The sequence below is a fragment of the Panthera onca genome, chromosome D1 (genome assembly GCF_046562875.1).
Source record: "Panthera onca isolate mPanOnc1 chromosome D1, mPanOnc1 haplotype 2, whole genome shotgun sequence".
NCBI classification, from domain to species: domain Eukaryota; kingdom Metazoa; phylum Chordata; class Mammalia; order Carnivora; family Felidae; genus Panthera; species Panthera onca.
Window position 1 is genome coordinate 20,318,923 of NC_138348.1, and position 16,819 is coordinate 20,335,741.

At 36.9% G+C, this 16,819-nt stretch overlaps 1 long non-coding RNA gene and 1 pseudogene across 3 annotated transcripts in view; one reads left to right on the forward strand and one right to left on the reverse strand.

The window, feature by feature from the left end:
• The window catches only part of LOC132661653 (uncharacterized), a 731,817-nt gene that overhangs the window by 483,937 nt on the left and 231,061 nt on the right, over nucleotides 1–16,819 (forward strand). The gene's annotated exons all lie outside the window — the stretch shown is intronic.
• On the reverse strand, nucleotides 6,107–6,997 carry LOC132661652 (L-lactate dehydrogenase B chain-like; annotated as a pseudogene).

Genomic DNA, 16,819 nt, shown 5'->3' on the forward strand with positions numbered 1-16,819 from the left:
CAGAGCCAAATGCAGGGCTTGATCCAATGAACTGAACTGTGAGATCATGACCTGAGCCAAAACCAAGAGTCAGACACTCAACCAACTGAGCCATCCAGGTGCCCTGAGAGAGAGAGCTCTGCATTGGACTTCTCCACCATGATTTTGGCAGTGGAAAACCAAACTCAACATTCCAAGCAAAAGCTCTTTGAGTGAAAAAGCTTCCCCTGCTCTGCCACTAATAGGAACTGGCCCACCATTTAGAGAAGTTGTTTAGGACCTGGGAAATGACCTACATGATATACATTTAAAAGAAATGTTAGCCCAGACAAGTCCATAACTACCATAGTTTTCATTTGTATAACTCCCAACAGGATGATGCCCCAAAAACTATCTTGTCTCCTGAAGGCCTGATTTTGGGACATTTTCTGATCATTTCCTCAGCTCCCATTCCCAGGGGGTTATACTTATTCATCAGAACCTAACTGGTGAAGACTTTCTTATTAACCACCCCTGGAGAATGAAGATTGTTCTTGCCTTGAGGTGAGTTGACACTTTAAAATGTTGGCTTTTGCTACAGGAAGATTTCTGGTCTCTGCTTCCTTCTCTTTTTGGTCATAAAATAGCAGTTGCTCTCTTTAGTAAGTCTCCCATTTCACATACCCTAATGTACCTTTATTAGTTTAACCAAGTGCTGCATTATTATTCCAAGTTTTATGATACACCAAAAGTATTTCTTTCTAATGATCTAGCTCTATTAGCAGCTACTGATTTAGGAATATCTCTTTTTAATATAGGCAGCTATTTTTAGAGATAAACTCTTTCTAAGCTGTATGAACAATTTCTATCTTTCATCTATATTTCATTTACTACCTCTCTTAACCTTTTGTGCTTCATGTTCTGGGATAACATCCAGATCCACCAAAGGGAAAACAAATCAGGACAAGTTTTATTTTCATGCATGCCACTCAAATGCATGCCAAACATTGTAGGAAATAATTGAAAATCCAATGGGAAAATTGATAGTATATTCATATTAATTTTTTTACAGGAACATAAAATTTGGATAAAGTATGTCTCTTTAGAATATCAAGCAATAGGAGAACTAAGTGAGCTAACAACAAGAAACCAGAGAAGAGTTTGATGTTTTATTTATTTGATTTCTATTTGTGTGTGCATGTGTGTTTTCTCACTGTTTAGGATTTTATATTTGACCCTGAAATGTGATTAGATTTTTCCATATGAATTCAGAATTTCTCATTATGATTGTTATTGGCACATAACAAAGACGTTTATTTAAGAGTCTTAGAAGTCTAGATGTGAAAGACAATTTATAAATTCACCTTCATATGTTAAATGGTACAAAACTGAGTTTCAGAAACTTTAAACAATGTACAGAATGTCATACTGTGGCAAAGCCAGGACTGGAAACAGATTTTTAGTTTCCAATCAAGAGTTTATCCTGCTGGATCACCATTTTATGTAAAGAGAGAAACAGAGAGTGGGGAGTTCAAAACCATGAAGGAGGAAGGGGAGTGTTTTATAGTCCAGAAAGATGTGAGGTTATTTGGGCCAGGGTGGTGGTAATGGAAATAGAAGTATTCAAGGTATGTTTAGATGTAGCATTCAGAATTTGTTAATGCAAGTGGAAAAGGAGAGGGAGCCGTCAAATATGACTCCTAGGCACTTGATATGCAGAAAAGGATAAACATAGAACCATTCATTGAGAGAGGAAGAAACAGAAAAAGATTTTAGAGTATAAAATAGCTAGTGATTCCAGTTTTGGATGTGTTCAGTTCAACATGTTTGTAAATTGTCAAGAGGGTAGATGGAGATAATGTGGATCGAAGCCCTGAGAAGGATTAGCAGTCATCAGATTGAAGCTGTGGCTATAAATGAGAATGTTTTAATTTATTTACTGTATTTTCAGATAAGACAGATAAGAGGAATGAAATGTAATTGAGAAAAGAGCAGTATTAATGGTGAGATAAATAATATATGGGGAGGAATAGGTTATTTCCTATGAAGTTCGATAAGAATGGAGACTGAAGCATAGGTGAGCCATCTACAAGAGAAGCACACAGCTTCGTTATAGTAAAAGAGAGGTAAAGGGGCTCAGGGCAAGAAGAAGGTAGTCATATGAACTGGTAGTGAGCTATGAAGGCTTCCTATCTTATGTCAGACTCTTCTCTTCGTATCAGGCAATGAGAGTGAGGTGAGGACCTACAGAGAGTTTTGTGGGAAGCACAAAATTTTAACATAATTGTTGTGGAAAGTAGAAAATATTTGTTGTCTAGAGAAGCGACTTATTTCAAGCACACATTAGGGCCTTTTGCGATTTGAAGATCATGGAAAAACTGTAGCATCAACTTGTTCTTCTGTGTAGTTTTCTTAAGCTTTGTTCAGTTGCTTGGGTGAAAGCAGAAGGGAAGGGAATGCTTAGTTTCATTTAGGGCTGATATTCTTCAAAGTGGGTTTATAATAGAGAGGAAAAAGTGTTTAGCAAGACTATTTTTGAAATGGTGAACCAAAGAACCTAAACTGGATAATGAGAGCATTCGTAAAAAGGCAAGATTATTGGACTGGGAAAAAGTAAAGGCAGTTATTATTAGTCTAGGTATAAAGAGGTCAGTTGAGTAAACAAGCTGGAATAGGGAGCTGTGAGCAGAGGGACTGGAGTAAAGGGTTAAGAGTGGATTCTAAATGATGAATTAGGAAGGAAATTTTGTAGTTAGAAATATAAAGTTGATGTTATTTGAGCCATAGTGTTGGGTGGGGTGGGGAAGATAGAAAGAAGTGAGATTAATGATTTTGGAAATGAAGCTGTTTCAGGTGATGGTAAGCTCTAGTATGTGACTTTGAGATTGGGTGGTTGAGGTATCATGTTGGAGAAGATCATCAGAGTTGAGGAGCTCAAGAATGTTGAGGCCAGTGGTCTGAGTGGGTTGACCACATGAATGGACAATAAAGTTATAAGGAAGAATTTTCAAAATGGTAAAGTATCTGTTTTAGGAGAGGCAAGAGGAGGGCTACTGAGAATGATGATACTAGGAGAGAGGAAATGTTCAAGCGAAATAGCTATCACTGTCAAGGAGAAGATGTTTTATAAGACACCATGGGGGCACCTGGGTGGCTCAGTTGGTTGAGCTTCTGACTTTGGTTAGGTCATGATCTCATGGTTTGTGAGTTCAAGCCCCACATGGGCTCCCTGCTGTCAGCATTGAGCCCACTTTGGATCCTCTATCTCCCTCTCTCTCTGCCCCTCCTCCACTTACACTTTCTCCCTCTCCCAAAAGTAAATAAAACATACATTAAAAAAAAAAAGACACTGGGGAAAAGTTTCAGAGACTGACTAACCAATCCCATTTCTCCTTCTTGATCACTTAGAGTGACCCTAGTCCTCATCCTCTCTTACAGTTAGATGGGACCATGTGACTGAGTTCTGCCCATCGGTAGACAAAAAGAAATGATGTTTTCAGTCTTTTAATGAGATGATTAAGTAGCCAGTGTATCTTCCTTTTGATTTCTTTTCTCCATAGGTCAGTTGAACGTTTTCAGAATTAACTTAAACTCTAAAACATAAAGACCAAAAGATAGAAACAGACTGATTTTCGAGTCACTTTTCAGAAAATAAATGTTCAAACTGATTTGTTGGACAGGGCAGTGGTGTGATTAAGAATAAAAAGCCTCCTGGGGCACCTGGGTGGCTAAGTAGATTAAGCGTCCAACTTTGGATCAGCTCATGATCTCATGGTTCTTGGTTTGAGCCCCACATTGGGTTCTGTTCTTACAGCTCATATCATGGAGCCTGCTTCTGATTCTGTGTGCCCCCCCTCCCCGTCCCTCCCCTGCTCACACTCTCTGTCTCTGTCTCTGTCTCTGTCTCTCTCTGAAAAGTAAATAAACAATAAATTTTTTCTAAAAAAAGAATAAAAAGACTCCCAAAGGGAGGAGCCTGAAGCCCATGGAGACCAATGGGCAAGAAGTGTGTCCCGAGAGCAAGAATCATAAACCCCAGGGTAGAGATTTTTACTATGTATGCCCAGCAACAATGCAGAATTGTAAGAGTGGTAAGAGTGGTGACTTTTTCATTCTTCACCTTTGTAAATGGGAGTATTTTTTGCTGACATCCTATTCCTGTTTCACTTCCAGATGTGGTGTGTATGTGGGTGGGGAGAAGATAACTTATCCTTTTAGTCCAAAGTTTATAGGATCATCATAAACCACATCTGAAGATGACAGAGATGGCTGGACCTCATGCACTGATTCCAGAAAGCCAGATTCCATGATTCCATTTAGCCAGAGGCAATGGCTGAATGGAGACTGGGTACTTGAGTGAGAATTTCTTATGTGTGAAAGGAATATTGAGACAGATATTTTTTGACCAGAAGGTTGGATTGTAACAGACACTGGCTGAATCTGTCATCAATTTTATGTCCTTTTCCTAGGCATGGAGAAACTAGATTTCCCAATTTTCTTTGCCTTTAGTTAGGAGTCATAAGATTAGTTGTGATCAAGTGAATGTGAGCAGATATTATATAGACTCTTCCTAGGTCTGAATTCTCAAAACACTGAAAACTCTTTGACCCTTCATCTCTCTTCCCAGTTTTGTGGATGGAAACAGGATTCTGTAATAGAAGACAATAGGATCTGAGTCACCACTTAGTGACTCAGTGAACTAAGTGAAGCTGCCAGGAAATCTTAACTCTCACCATTGAATATGGCAGGAGAGAGAACTAAACTTATATTAAGTCACTGAGAGTGTGAATACTTGTTCAGCAGCTGGTATCTTTGATCTTAAGCAGAAGTGAATCGATACCACAAAAAAGTCTTCACAAATGTATGGCCCTGGCTTAGTGGTAGAAAGCAAACAGGGAAGACATGATATTGGAAGAAGGTACCTCATGTTATGCTGGGAGAAAACATTTGGAAGATTGTCACTTTTGGTAACATTTCGGAGGCGGATCATTCACCTAACTGACGTGCTAAGTCTAGTGGATGAAATTTGAAAAAAATCATGTAATTCATGTGAGTGGGCTGTTATGGATGACATTTGGCAAAGTGTTATAAAAAGGGAGGACATAATGAAAATTTGGCTAGTTTTTTGAAAAAATGAAGTGGAATAGATGGAGTAAAAAAACTGGAGAACTGGTAGGGTCAAAAAAACTTCTTTCTGACTCCAAATAGTAAGAAACGGGATTTTTTTATTGAGTGTCAACACCTAATTCAGCTTGTCATTATATCAGAATGTTTCAGGGTGAGGATGAGACAGATTATATGATCTGTATTTATATTTATTTCAAGAGACCAAGGTAATAGTAATTAAACATAGGGAAATTCACAGCTCAAGTATTTTATCTAGAAAGAACTTTGGATATGGCTGTTGGACCATGGATGGACTAGAAAAGGACAAAACCCAAGCCTGACAAGTTTTTTTTTTGGAAATATATTGCCAGAGAAACTTCAAGACCAGACTGAAAATCTCTAATGCTGTTCAAGCTATTAAAACAACTTCTAGTCTCCTAATTTCTCATAATCAAGAGGCAGCCTTTAAGTCTGCATTTCATTGCCTCAAGGAGGTCACATTAATCCCTATGTAAGATGTGGCCAAGTATGGTAATGGGAAGGAGAATACTTCCCAAGAGAAGAGCTTGAAGTCATGAAGAGCTATGACCAAAATAGATCTTTCTAAAAAATAGACCCAGTTCATGGAATCTCCACTACCTCTCAAACAAGGACAATTTCCATTGTCTGCTCTCCTAAATTTCAAAATTACTATAGACCCATGACTGCTATGGGTTTCCCCTTGTCTCCCTACCTCTTCCTTCCTTCCTTCCTTCCTTCCTTCCTTCCTTCCTTCCTTCCCTCTTTCTTTCTTTCTTTCTTTCTTTCTTTCTTTCTTTCTTTCTTTCTTTCCCTTTCTTTCAGAAGCACACTATGATAGTTAATTTTATTTGTTCAGTGCTCATTTGTAAGCACTAAGCATGGACTTCAATTCTGTGAGCCCAGATTCACATATTTAGGAAGATATAAGCAAACTGATCAAAGTATATGGATGAAAAACTGAAGAAAGGCTCATGGTTAATCACATTGTAGTTTTAAATTTCTACAGCCAAGAAGCCAGAAGTCACAGGTCTTTTAGGTCTTTCTGGATGTCCCACAAGATATCCGCACTTTTCTTGAGCTGAGTAACCTCATCATCCGTCAGCTTCTGGTTGATAACACTGGCTAACCCCTGAACTTTTAGGATACATGGAAGGCTCAGGAATATTTCATTCTCAGTGCCATACATTCCCTTCACCATCATTGACACTGGATGAATCCTGGATTGATTTTTCAACATTCAACGAGATCAGCCATACTTAATCCAGTAGTCCAGTTGGTATATCCTTTTAGTTTGATGACTTCGTATGCACTTTCAAACACCATCTTATGTACTTCCTTCTAATTTTCACTGTCATTGTCTGTTCCCATTTCTGGGTTCAGTTCCTGGAGAGAAACACCTGCCACATTCACTCTGCTCCACGTAGCCACACTTGAGTTGCCTTGTTCTCTCAAAATGCATCCATGGCAGCTGCTGGGATGAATGCCAAGTTTTTCAGCCATAACATAGTGAAATATAGCAAAATTCATATTACACCCACTTCCAATCACTTAGCTTGGGTAGTCCACTTAGCTTCCATGTAATGTATGTGAGAATATCCACTGGGTTGGAAACCACCATTATGATATAATCAGGACTGCACTTGACTATCTGAGGAATAATGCATTTGAAGACATTAACATTCCTCTGCACCAGGTTGAGCCACTGTCTCCCTCCTGCTGGCAGACTCCTGCAGTTACCACCACAATCTTAGAATTGGCAGTCATGGAGTAATCTTTATCTGTCACAAAATTATCAATTTTAGATGTCTAAAGAATTAAGCTCCTATGTTGCAGATCCATCATTTCTCCTTTGTGTTTATCTTCCAAAACATCCACCAGGGTAAGTTCACTTCCAAATCATCCAGCCAGGGACTTTCCCAGAATGCTGATGGCACATGCCCTGCCAACTTGTCCAACACCCACTACAGTACTCTTATTGTTTGGGACGGTTGACTCTTCTTCTGTGACTGACACAATCAGTTTTTCCTTAAGAGTTGCCGTTGTGCCTAGTGAGAAACAGCTGTAAGAGTCATGTAAAGAAGACAATGCCAGCTGCGTCTCCTCCTTACCTCTTTCTTTTTATATGGAAGTGTCTGATGTGCATATCATCATTGTATATTGAAGTGAGACATATATTTTATCTTTATGGAAAGGAGCCACATGTGGACTTGATGTAGAGGAGTGGAAATCACCTGGAGAATCTGATTTTGAGGTGGAAACAGTGGCAAGATGGTAATTTAGCCAGTCTGTTTTAGGAATAAAGAGTGTATTCTATGTATTGGAAAAAGGATAAAAATAGATATTTGTTGACCAGAATATTGAGTTGTCACAGATACTGATCGGTATTATTTTCTCTTCTTGGGAACTCTAGGAGTCTATATTTGAGAGCCGCTTTTTCATTTAGGTTGGTGCCATATTCCTGAGTATGGCTATTGGAATGTAAGCAGAAATAACATGTCGCATTCTGACTGGGATGAGTAAATATATAGCATGTATTCCCTCAGTTTTATCTCCATTTGTTGTCTGAATGATGCCAAGATGATCTTAATGTCAGAAAAGGGTGGAACAACACAAAGAAACAGATGATTTGAGGGAAGTACTTTGACCTTCTCATCAGACTGTGTTTTGAGTGAGGAATGAATATTTGTGTCACACTATGCCATTTCAGAATTTCTTTGTTACTGTGGCTTATTATAGCCTATCCTGACTGATACAGGGGAGTAACACTCTGTGAATATCATGGCTTAATGGACAGGAAAACTGTCTCCTCAAATTTATAATACATAGTCATCATAGGAAATTCTATCTGTAGGAAAAAGCAAACCTTTCATTAAAGCAAGGAAGTAAGGAAAGAGATAAGGAAGAGTTTAAAGATGAAAATGAGTTTATATCTTATAGAGTCATGTTTTAAGATAAGAGAGTGAGAAGTTTAGAAAGGTAAGCATAGAGTGCAGCCAGTTAGATTCATGGAAATATAGAACATCTTGATGGTAGCAGCTCTAAAGATTGCAGGGACAGGGTGACAGAGATGGGTGACAGTGCCTATACAATGGTGATGAACGGATAGGCCCAGTGTATACTGTTGGTGTAATCAAACTGTGACTACCAGGCTTAATTGCTGGAGGCATTGTGTGACTCCATTTGGGGTGGACTGCTGCCAGCCCTTTTTTTCTTGGTGCCCCTGAAGCCCAGAGTGGTGGCAGGCCCTGAAGCTGTCATGCTTGGACAACATGATGACAGCAGCAATGATTTTGATTCCTGTATTTTGTTTCCCTCAATTCTTGGACGGACTGCCCTAACCCTTCTCTAGAGGCTATTCAAAGGTCAATGTGTCATTGAGATGGTGAGTGGTTTCTTGAAGCATCTTCAGGTCAATTATCAACTTTGCCATGATGCCATTAGAAATCCCTGGTTGTGACAACTGTTTCCTGAAGGTATTGTTTTTCATAATTTGAGGCTGGAGAATAGTTTTCAAAAGGGACATGATTCCTTTCAGGCTTGTTTTTCTCTGAAGGCCTCAAGTTCGATTTCCTTCTAGCTTTTTGAACCTTCTATTTCTCTAGGGAGTTTGAAAATGACATTGTTTACTACATTGCATAGTGCTCCCTTTATCGAGGGCTTGATGTAGAAATTTTCCATGATCTTGGTATTAATAAAAAGTGCTTTTCCTGGAAAACTGGATTGTTTAATTCTGCTCTAGATTATCATGTTTACCGATGGTGTTGGTGGCTAGTGTTCCTGTGAATCTGTGGCTCATCCCTTGAATGGAAAGTATTTTGAATAATAATACCACCTTGGGTCCATCTGCTTTTTTTTTAACTTTTATTTTTCCAATTGTCTTGATTTCTTCAGTTTCGCTTTATTTTTTAAATGCTCCTGGATATATTAAGGTGAATTTAAAGACTTTTATGGTGGCTGTGGTGTCAGAAAAAATGAAAGAGACATAAGGGAATGAGGCAAAGAAAATAAGGACTAGAGTAAGAATGAAAGAATAATTACTGTCAGCATTTTGTTTATATTCCTTCAGACCTGCTATTTTAGTGGGGCTCGGCTGACTTCCAGCTGCTAGTATCTGTATCTGTGCTGAGGCCATTTTCTGGAACCTCTAAAGTCCATGATGCATATGTGTGTGGAAGGCTAGAAGTGCCAGAGAATTAGCTTTCCCTGTGAAAATGTTCATCAGTGTCTCTCAGGTTAGTATATAAATACCCCACCTCCCTTACCCCTTGGTTGGGTTATATATGAGTTGTTTTGCATCATTTCCCAATTTGCCCACTGGATTGAGCTCTGGTCACTCATTGTGTTATTGAGCTGCTTTTTCTTCCATGTGTCTCTTCTCCATTCTGCTATCACTCTTCCTTTTAATTCTCAGAGATATCCTTGCATGCCATTCATGTGTCAGAGCTACTTCTAGGGAGACCCAACTAACAGAGGAAAAAGAGGAAGAGGGAAAGAGGGAGAAAAGAAGAAAGGAAGGGAAAGAGGGAAAGAAATAGAGAGAGACATAGGAGAGGAAGGAGAAGGGAGGAAGGGAGACAGAGGGAGAAACATAGAGAAAACACATTATATTAATGATATATGGGGCGCCTGGGTGGTTCAGTTGGATAAGTGTCTTACTTCAGCTCAGGTCATGATCTCACAGTTCATGAGTGTGAGGCCCACATTGGGCTCTGTGCTGACAGCTCAGAGCCTGGAACCTGCTTCGGCTTCTGTGTCTCCCTCTCTCTCTGACCTTCCCCTGCTCATGCTCGCTCTCTCTCTCTCTCTCTCTCTCTCTCCCTCTCTCTCAAAAATAAACATTAAAAAATAAAAAAATAATAATATATGTTCACTCTGCTACTTGAAGGATCCTCACTCTTTAAGCAAGGTGTTTTTATAGCCATAAGTATGTAATTTTCTCTGTTAATGAAGGAATAAAACTAAAACAATTTGACTCACCTGTTTAGACATTTAAGATAGTAAATAAATGCTTATATAAGAGGTTTCTCTATTTTATTAATTAATATATAACTCTAAAGGCTTATCTGATTATGAATGCTGATTGCATTGTTTTTATTCATACTCTTTTTCAGAACCTTAATAAGAACTAACTTCATACCCAATCCCTCTCTTGTGCATTCTCATAAAATGTGATAAGCCAGGTTCTGCCACTCCCTAAAAACCTCATTCATACTTAGCTCTCTCTTGGGTACAGGTACAATTTAGAAACATATTCCTTGAGAATTTGACAAATTCTAGGTAATAAAAGATCTTACCTCATGACATACACCTTCAAGTATTAAATTTATCTATCTATCTATCTATCTATATCTCCAATTTTTGTTATATGTGTATTCTGAACACAGCATTGATGCATCAGGATGCAAAAATGCATGGGCCATGGGCAATTTAAAATCATTTTAAGAGAAAGGACATAGCATATATATTTATTCATTTGTTCATTTTTTCCAAGCAGAGCACTGAATTAGATGCTGTGAAGAATACAAAAATACATCAGACACTATCTAGCCAATAGAAATGCACTATATATGTGCATTATATATGTGCAACTGAAGACCCAAGAAGGGACCACTATTTGTAATATCCCACAACTGGAAACTTGCCAATTGTACATCTACAGAAAGATGGATAAACAAAGTGGGATACATTTATGCAATGAAACAATACAGTAATGAGACTGTATAAATTACAAGGACATGAAATAACATGGATGAATCTCATAAATATAAACTTGAGCTCCTCACCCCCCCCCAAAAAAACAGATACAAAATAGTACATTCATTTTATCCTGTTGATACAAAGTTTAAAATTAGGCTATATTGATATAAATCAGGATTTTAGATTTCCTTGAGGCTAAGGGTAGAGTCTGAATGGGAATATGAGGTGACTTCTGGTATTCTACTAATTTATTTCTTGATCTTGATGTTAGCTACATGGGTGTGCTAGCTTTGTGAATATTTACTTATCCATGTGTACACTTGTGATTTATATACTTTTCCTTATCTATGATATTGAAATATGTATATATATATGTATACATACATATATATATATATGTATACGTATATACATATATATGTGTATACGTATACATATATATATATATGTACACACACACACACACATATATATATATATATATATATATATATATATATATATATATAAATCAGACATATTTTTTCTTTGAGTTTACATCTGCTAGGAGAGATGTGGTATGTAAGCACATACCTTTAATTTTATAACCCATAAGTACAATATAGCAAAAGGTACTAGAATTAAAGATGAGAAAGAACGGCTCTTTGACCTGCAAAGAATCAGAAATGCTTAAAGGAAGTAATGAACACATTTTGAGATTATCCTGGATGGGTGAGTAGGGGCTGCCAAGTGTGTGGAGAGTGGAAGGACCTAAGTGGAATAAGAAGGACCTAAGCAGATTAAGAAGAAATGTGCTGGAATATTCTACAAATAAGTTTCCTGTGAGGTCTGGACATTAAGAACTGTGGAAGATAAACCAGATGAGAAGTTGGTGCTGGATGACAGAAAGCATTCAACAGTAGACTGAGGAATTTGAGTATGTTTTGTGGAGTGCCAATGTTTTTAAGCATAGTTGATATGATTAGAACCATAGCTGGAAAGAATATAAGGACACTGCGAAATATACAATAGGTTGATGTGATGGAATCCTGGATGAGGGAGGCCAGAAAGGACATATGGAAAGAATACCAACTCATTAGACTTGACGATTGATTTAGGTGACAACAAGGACCCAAATTGAATGTATATTTTCATGGTTGAGTGACTGTCATTTGGAGGGAAGGGAATTATATGACTCCATTTGAGGTAGATTGTGTTTGAGGAATCAGCAGGTTATTTAGAGGTTGAGCATGTACTTTGTAAACACAGGACTTGAGCTCACGAGAGAGGGTGAGATTTGAATTTGGGTCGCATCTGCATAAATGTGATTGAAGTAGTCAAAGGCCAAAGTGAAGAAAAGAAAATAAACACTGTGCTGTATAATTTTGACTTTATATCTAATAACATAGAGGATTAAAGCGAAAGTATTGTAAATATAACTAATAGTACACACAACAATAGCAACTACAATGATACTATACAAGTTTTTTGAGCATAGGGAATGTGTCTTGTTAATCATCGTATCTACAGTCCCTTCACAGCTCCCAGGACATGATAAATATGTTTTTTTAAGTTTTATAAATTTTATATGCATTGTACTTTACAATTTCTAAGTTCCATTATCAATATCCTCACTGTCTCAACAGGTTTGTAATTAATACCATAGAGATATGATGGAACAGTTACATTTCTATACTTATGAAGAATGTATTTGTCCCTATATATTAAAATGGAATCATTATTGTCATCTCATACTTTCCTATAGCTAATGCGCAAACTTTTCCCATTTATCTTGGCCCTAGTATCAGTCAGATATATTTCACAGTGACCATGATGGGAGAAGGTCTGAGAAGGAGAAGTGTAACTGGCCTCGCTTCAGAGAATGTGTGTTTTGTCACACTGCAGATCAACATCTATCAAAAGTTAGTGCTGAAATGCAGTTTGCAGTTCTATGCTTGTGATAGAGAGGCTCCTACATGGTGTTATAGTGCAGTTTTTGCAGAAAAATAGTTTTAATTATAGGAACTTCACAGGGGTATTGTGAGGGGGCAGTCGGGTAAAGCTTGTAAATACAAAGTGCAAACTCTCCAACACCCAGAAGAGGTGACACAAATGTTAGTTTCCTCATCACTATTAGAAAGTTCACCAGTCATCTGGGTAACAGCAGTATTCTCTTCCAAGAATATTCAAGGTAAATCCCCTAATAGAGTAGCATAAATTTACTGGCAGCCCAGGAACACAGGTCCTAATTAGATCATTGCTCTGGTGGCAAAATTCTTGACTTACCTTGTGTTTGGAATGTATAGGCTATAGATTATTACAGCTGTCACTTGTTAGGATTTTAATGACAAACATGATTTCTAAACAGAAGTCTATTATTCTCTTAAATGCCAAACCCACAACATGAGTGGTAATAGCATGCCTTTGATAATCTGATGACAAAAATATCTACAGTAAACACTGGTCATAATCTAATCCCTTATTAGGGGCATTATTGCAGTCTTGTCCTATTTTATTTTTAAATATTTACCCTTACAAACTCTTTGTATTACAACATATCAACCAGAGTAAATATCATGGGACTGTATTCCAATTTCCACATTCATCCAGATGAATTAGAACGATAGCAATGAAGACACAATTTTGGTGTTAGGAATTATCCTCATATCTTCCATTCATCCCTTTGACATTCCCTTAACCATCACTGGCAGTCTCATTGCTTTGCCTTTGGGCTTCCACTTATTTTTCTCTTTATCCTAACTAATAAAGATAGATGGATAGATGACTAGATAGATAGATAGAAATACATATATGTATGTGATATGTAATATGGTTTATACACAAATGTTATTTTCTTCATGTTTTTACTTTGCAAAAGCAGAACACATAGAACGTATTATTCTTAGATCTTTTAATTTCATGTAGAATATTATTTGCAAAACACAGACAACTTACAATCTCCTTTACTGTCCAGATTCTGTGAGACTTAAAGGACATATATATTCACGTTTGTCAGGTGAAAGGCTGAAGTTTATAGATTCTAAGTGACTTGCTGAATTTCACAGTCAGTAACCTACAACTAGGTCTTGTAGCAATTAGGGTTTTGTTTTTGTTTTTTGTTTTTGTTTGGTTTGGGGTTTTTTTGTAGAGAGCAAAACAAACCCACCTAAAGGCAAAAATGAATTTGTCAGACAGACTTGGAGGTGTCACAGAAATCAGAAAAGCTGAAGAATCAAGTTCATAAAATAACATAGACTCAGTTTCATGACCACTTCACTCATCTCAAGAGCATTGCTAGTGTAAATTATTTCTTAATATTTTAAGTCTGCTTTGTCTGCCAAGATTCAAATTCTAAGAAGGAGGGTCTGGTTGGTCTTGTTTGGGCAATGTGTCTACTTTTTCAACAGAAATGTGCTTGGCAGCTTGATTAATAGACCCACCTGACTGTGTCTTCTGGGAAGAAGAGTCCTCCCCCAAAGAGGTAGAATAAAATGCTAGATAACCACAAAGCCACAAATGTCCCTATAGCCCTATATTCTTGGCTTTCTGTTCCTAATTTTAATGCCTTTACTGTGATAGGAATAGATTTTTGCTCTTTGGAGTCAACATCTCTGATAGCTACAAGACATATTGGCAGTCAATTTCACAATTTGAGACATGAGCTAGAGAGTTAGAACTCTTTTAGAATTATGTAAGATGCATGTACCCTGTTGTTAACACACACCTCACCACCAATTCCTGACTACCCTTTCATGTTTGTGAGGACCAATCAGATTGCTCTGGGTGGTCCCATTCTAAGAAATACAATATAATTGGTAAAAGGAATAATATCATAGTTCCAGCTTAGGGTAAATTATATATAAATGATAAGTTGTATTGTAACAAGGCATTATGTTCTCCAGATCTAATTAGCTTGGAATGTGAGTTATAACTTCTTGTGAGGGAGAGGATTAATTAAATTCTTGCAGGAGGGGGAAAAGCAGTCTGCATATTTTCAACACAAATAGGTAATATTTTTTCCATATTAATTGCCAGTTCTCATGATTCAAACATCAGGGTCATGATTACTACCCTTTATTTTTCCAAGTAGAGGACAAGGCAAATGAAAACAGGAAACAAGATAGAAGAAGAAACAAAAAGACAAAAAAAAATACAGAGTACTCAATAAACTTTAACTCTTCTGGCAGTGATCTTTATAGCCCACCATTTATCCAATTATAAGTGCTAATATTAGGAAGGAAAATAATTTTTCCACCATCCTTCTGGGTTCTTGGCCAAGGACACCCTCTGTAATAAAAGACAAATTAACAGAAGGAAAACAAACAGAAGTTTAATAACAGGTATACCTCCAGTGTACATGGGAGATACCCGGGAAAATTGAGTAACTCCCCCAAATGCCCAAGCCACCGTCTTAAATAACATCTCCAGCTAAAAACAAAAGAAGACGGTGGGGGTTGGTAGAACCAGTTATTACATAAGGCTATCAAAAAGACATGGTAAACAAGGGTATGGTTGTTAAGCAGATTTATGTCTGTGCTTTCTTCATTGATAAAATTTTCTAGATTTGGTTATCCTCTTCTTCCTGGTACAGAGAAGGAGACACACTTAGAAATGGAGATTTCCAATTTAAATGTGTGTCTTACAAAAGGGTAATTTTTATGCAGTTTTCAGAACTTCCTTGATGTCTTTAGTTTATTAAAAACTAAAAAAAATCAGCTAAAATAATGAATATGCTAAGGAGACATAAATTGGGATGCCACATTCTTTCACCAATTCACAAGTTTTCTAAGGGAGCTGAGATATCAGTGGTAAATACATGTCTCTGAAGCTATCCAATCATTTTACTTACTAAATTTATTAAACAGGTTCATATGTTTCCAATTGGTAGTCAGTATAAACACACTAAATTTAGGTATTGAGAACCTCACCAGTTGCCCAGACCCAAATCCAAAGAAGTTATGAGTAGAATGATAAAATAGCATGGCTTCAAAGTAACATATCTGGGTTATTTGGTCCCTGATACTTACATAAGCTTGGAAAAGTTTTTTAACCTCTGAGCCTTAATTAAATCACCAGTAAAATAGTGATAATAATACATATCTCATAGGCTTATGGAAAATTAAATGAATATGTGAAATTTCTCATACATATAAGGTAATTGCAGACATTTGTTCAAATCTGATCAAATTTGCCATAGAGAATACAAAGATATTTAAGACCACAACAGTAATTTAAGTTCTAATTAGCAAGTAAAATAATACAAAGAATTACTCAAACCAGATTCATATAAATCAGGAATCTTATACAATGTAAAGCTCTAGTAATAACTTTAAGGACAAAAGTAATTATATTACACAAGAAAAACCAGAAAATTTCTAGGGCCATAGTTTCCCAGACCCCTGTTTGTCCCTTCAGAGGCACAATAACCCAGTTTAACATGAGATTCTTAAACAATATGTATTGTTTGTTTGCGTCACTTACTCAGAAGACAGCTATCTCAGACATGAAACATTTCTGTGTTATGTTGTTAAATCGCCTACATGACATTTTCCAGGAAGACATGTTTTCTTTCATAGTTGTGAAAGAAAAGTTGATAATTTAGAATTTATTAAAATTAAAAACTTCTGAAAAAGATAGTGTTAAGAGAATGAAAAGGCAAGCCACAGATGTGGAGAAAATATTTTCAAAACATATATCTGATACAAGACTCATATCCAAAATATACAAAGAAGTCTTAAAACTCAACAATAAGAAAACAACCCAACTAAATATGGGCCAAAGATCAGAACAGACACATCACAAAAGGTGAAGTGTCACACATACATAAGAAAAGATATTCAATATGACATGTCATTAGGCCATTACAAATTTAAGCAATAACGAGATATCACTATACATCTATTAGAATAGCTAAAAACTGAAACACTGAAAATACCAAATGCTGATGAGGATGTGGAGCAACAGGAACTCTCATTTCTTGTTGGTGGAAATACAAAATGGCACATCCACTTTGAAAGACACTTTGACAGTGTGTTACAAAGCTGAACATACTGTTATC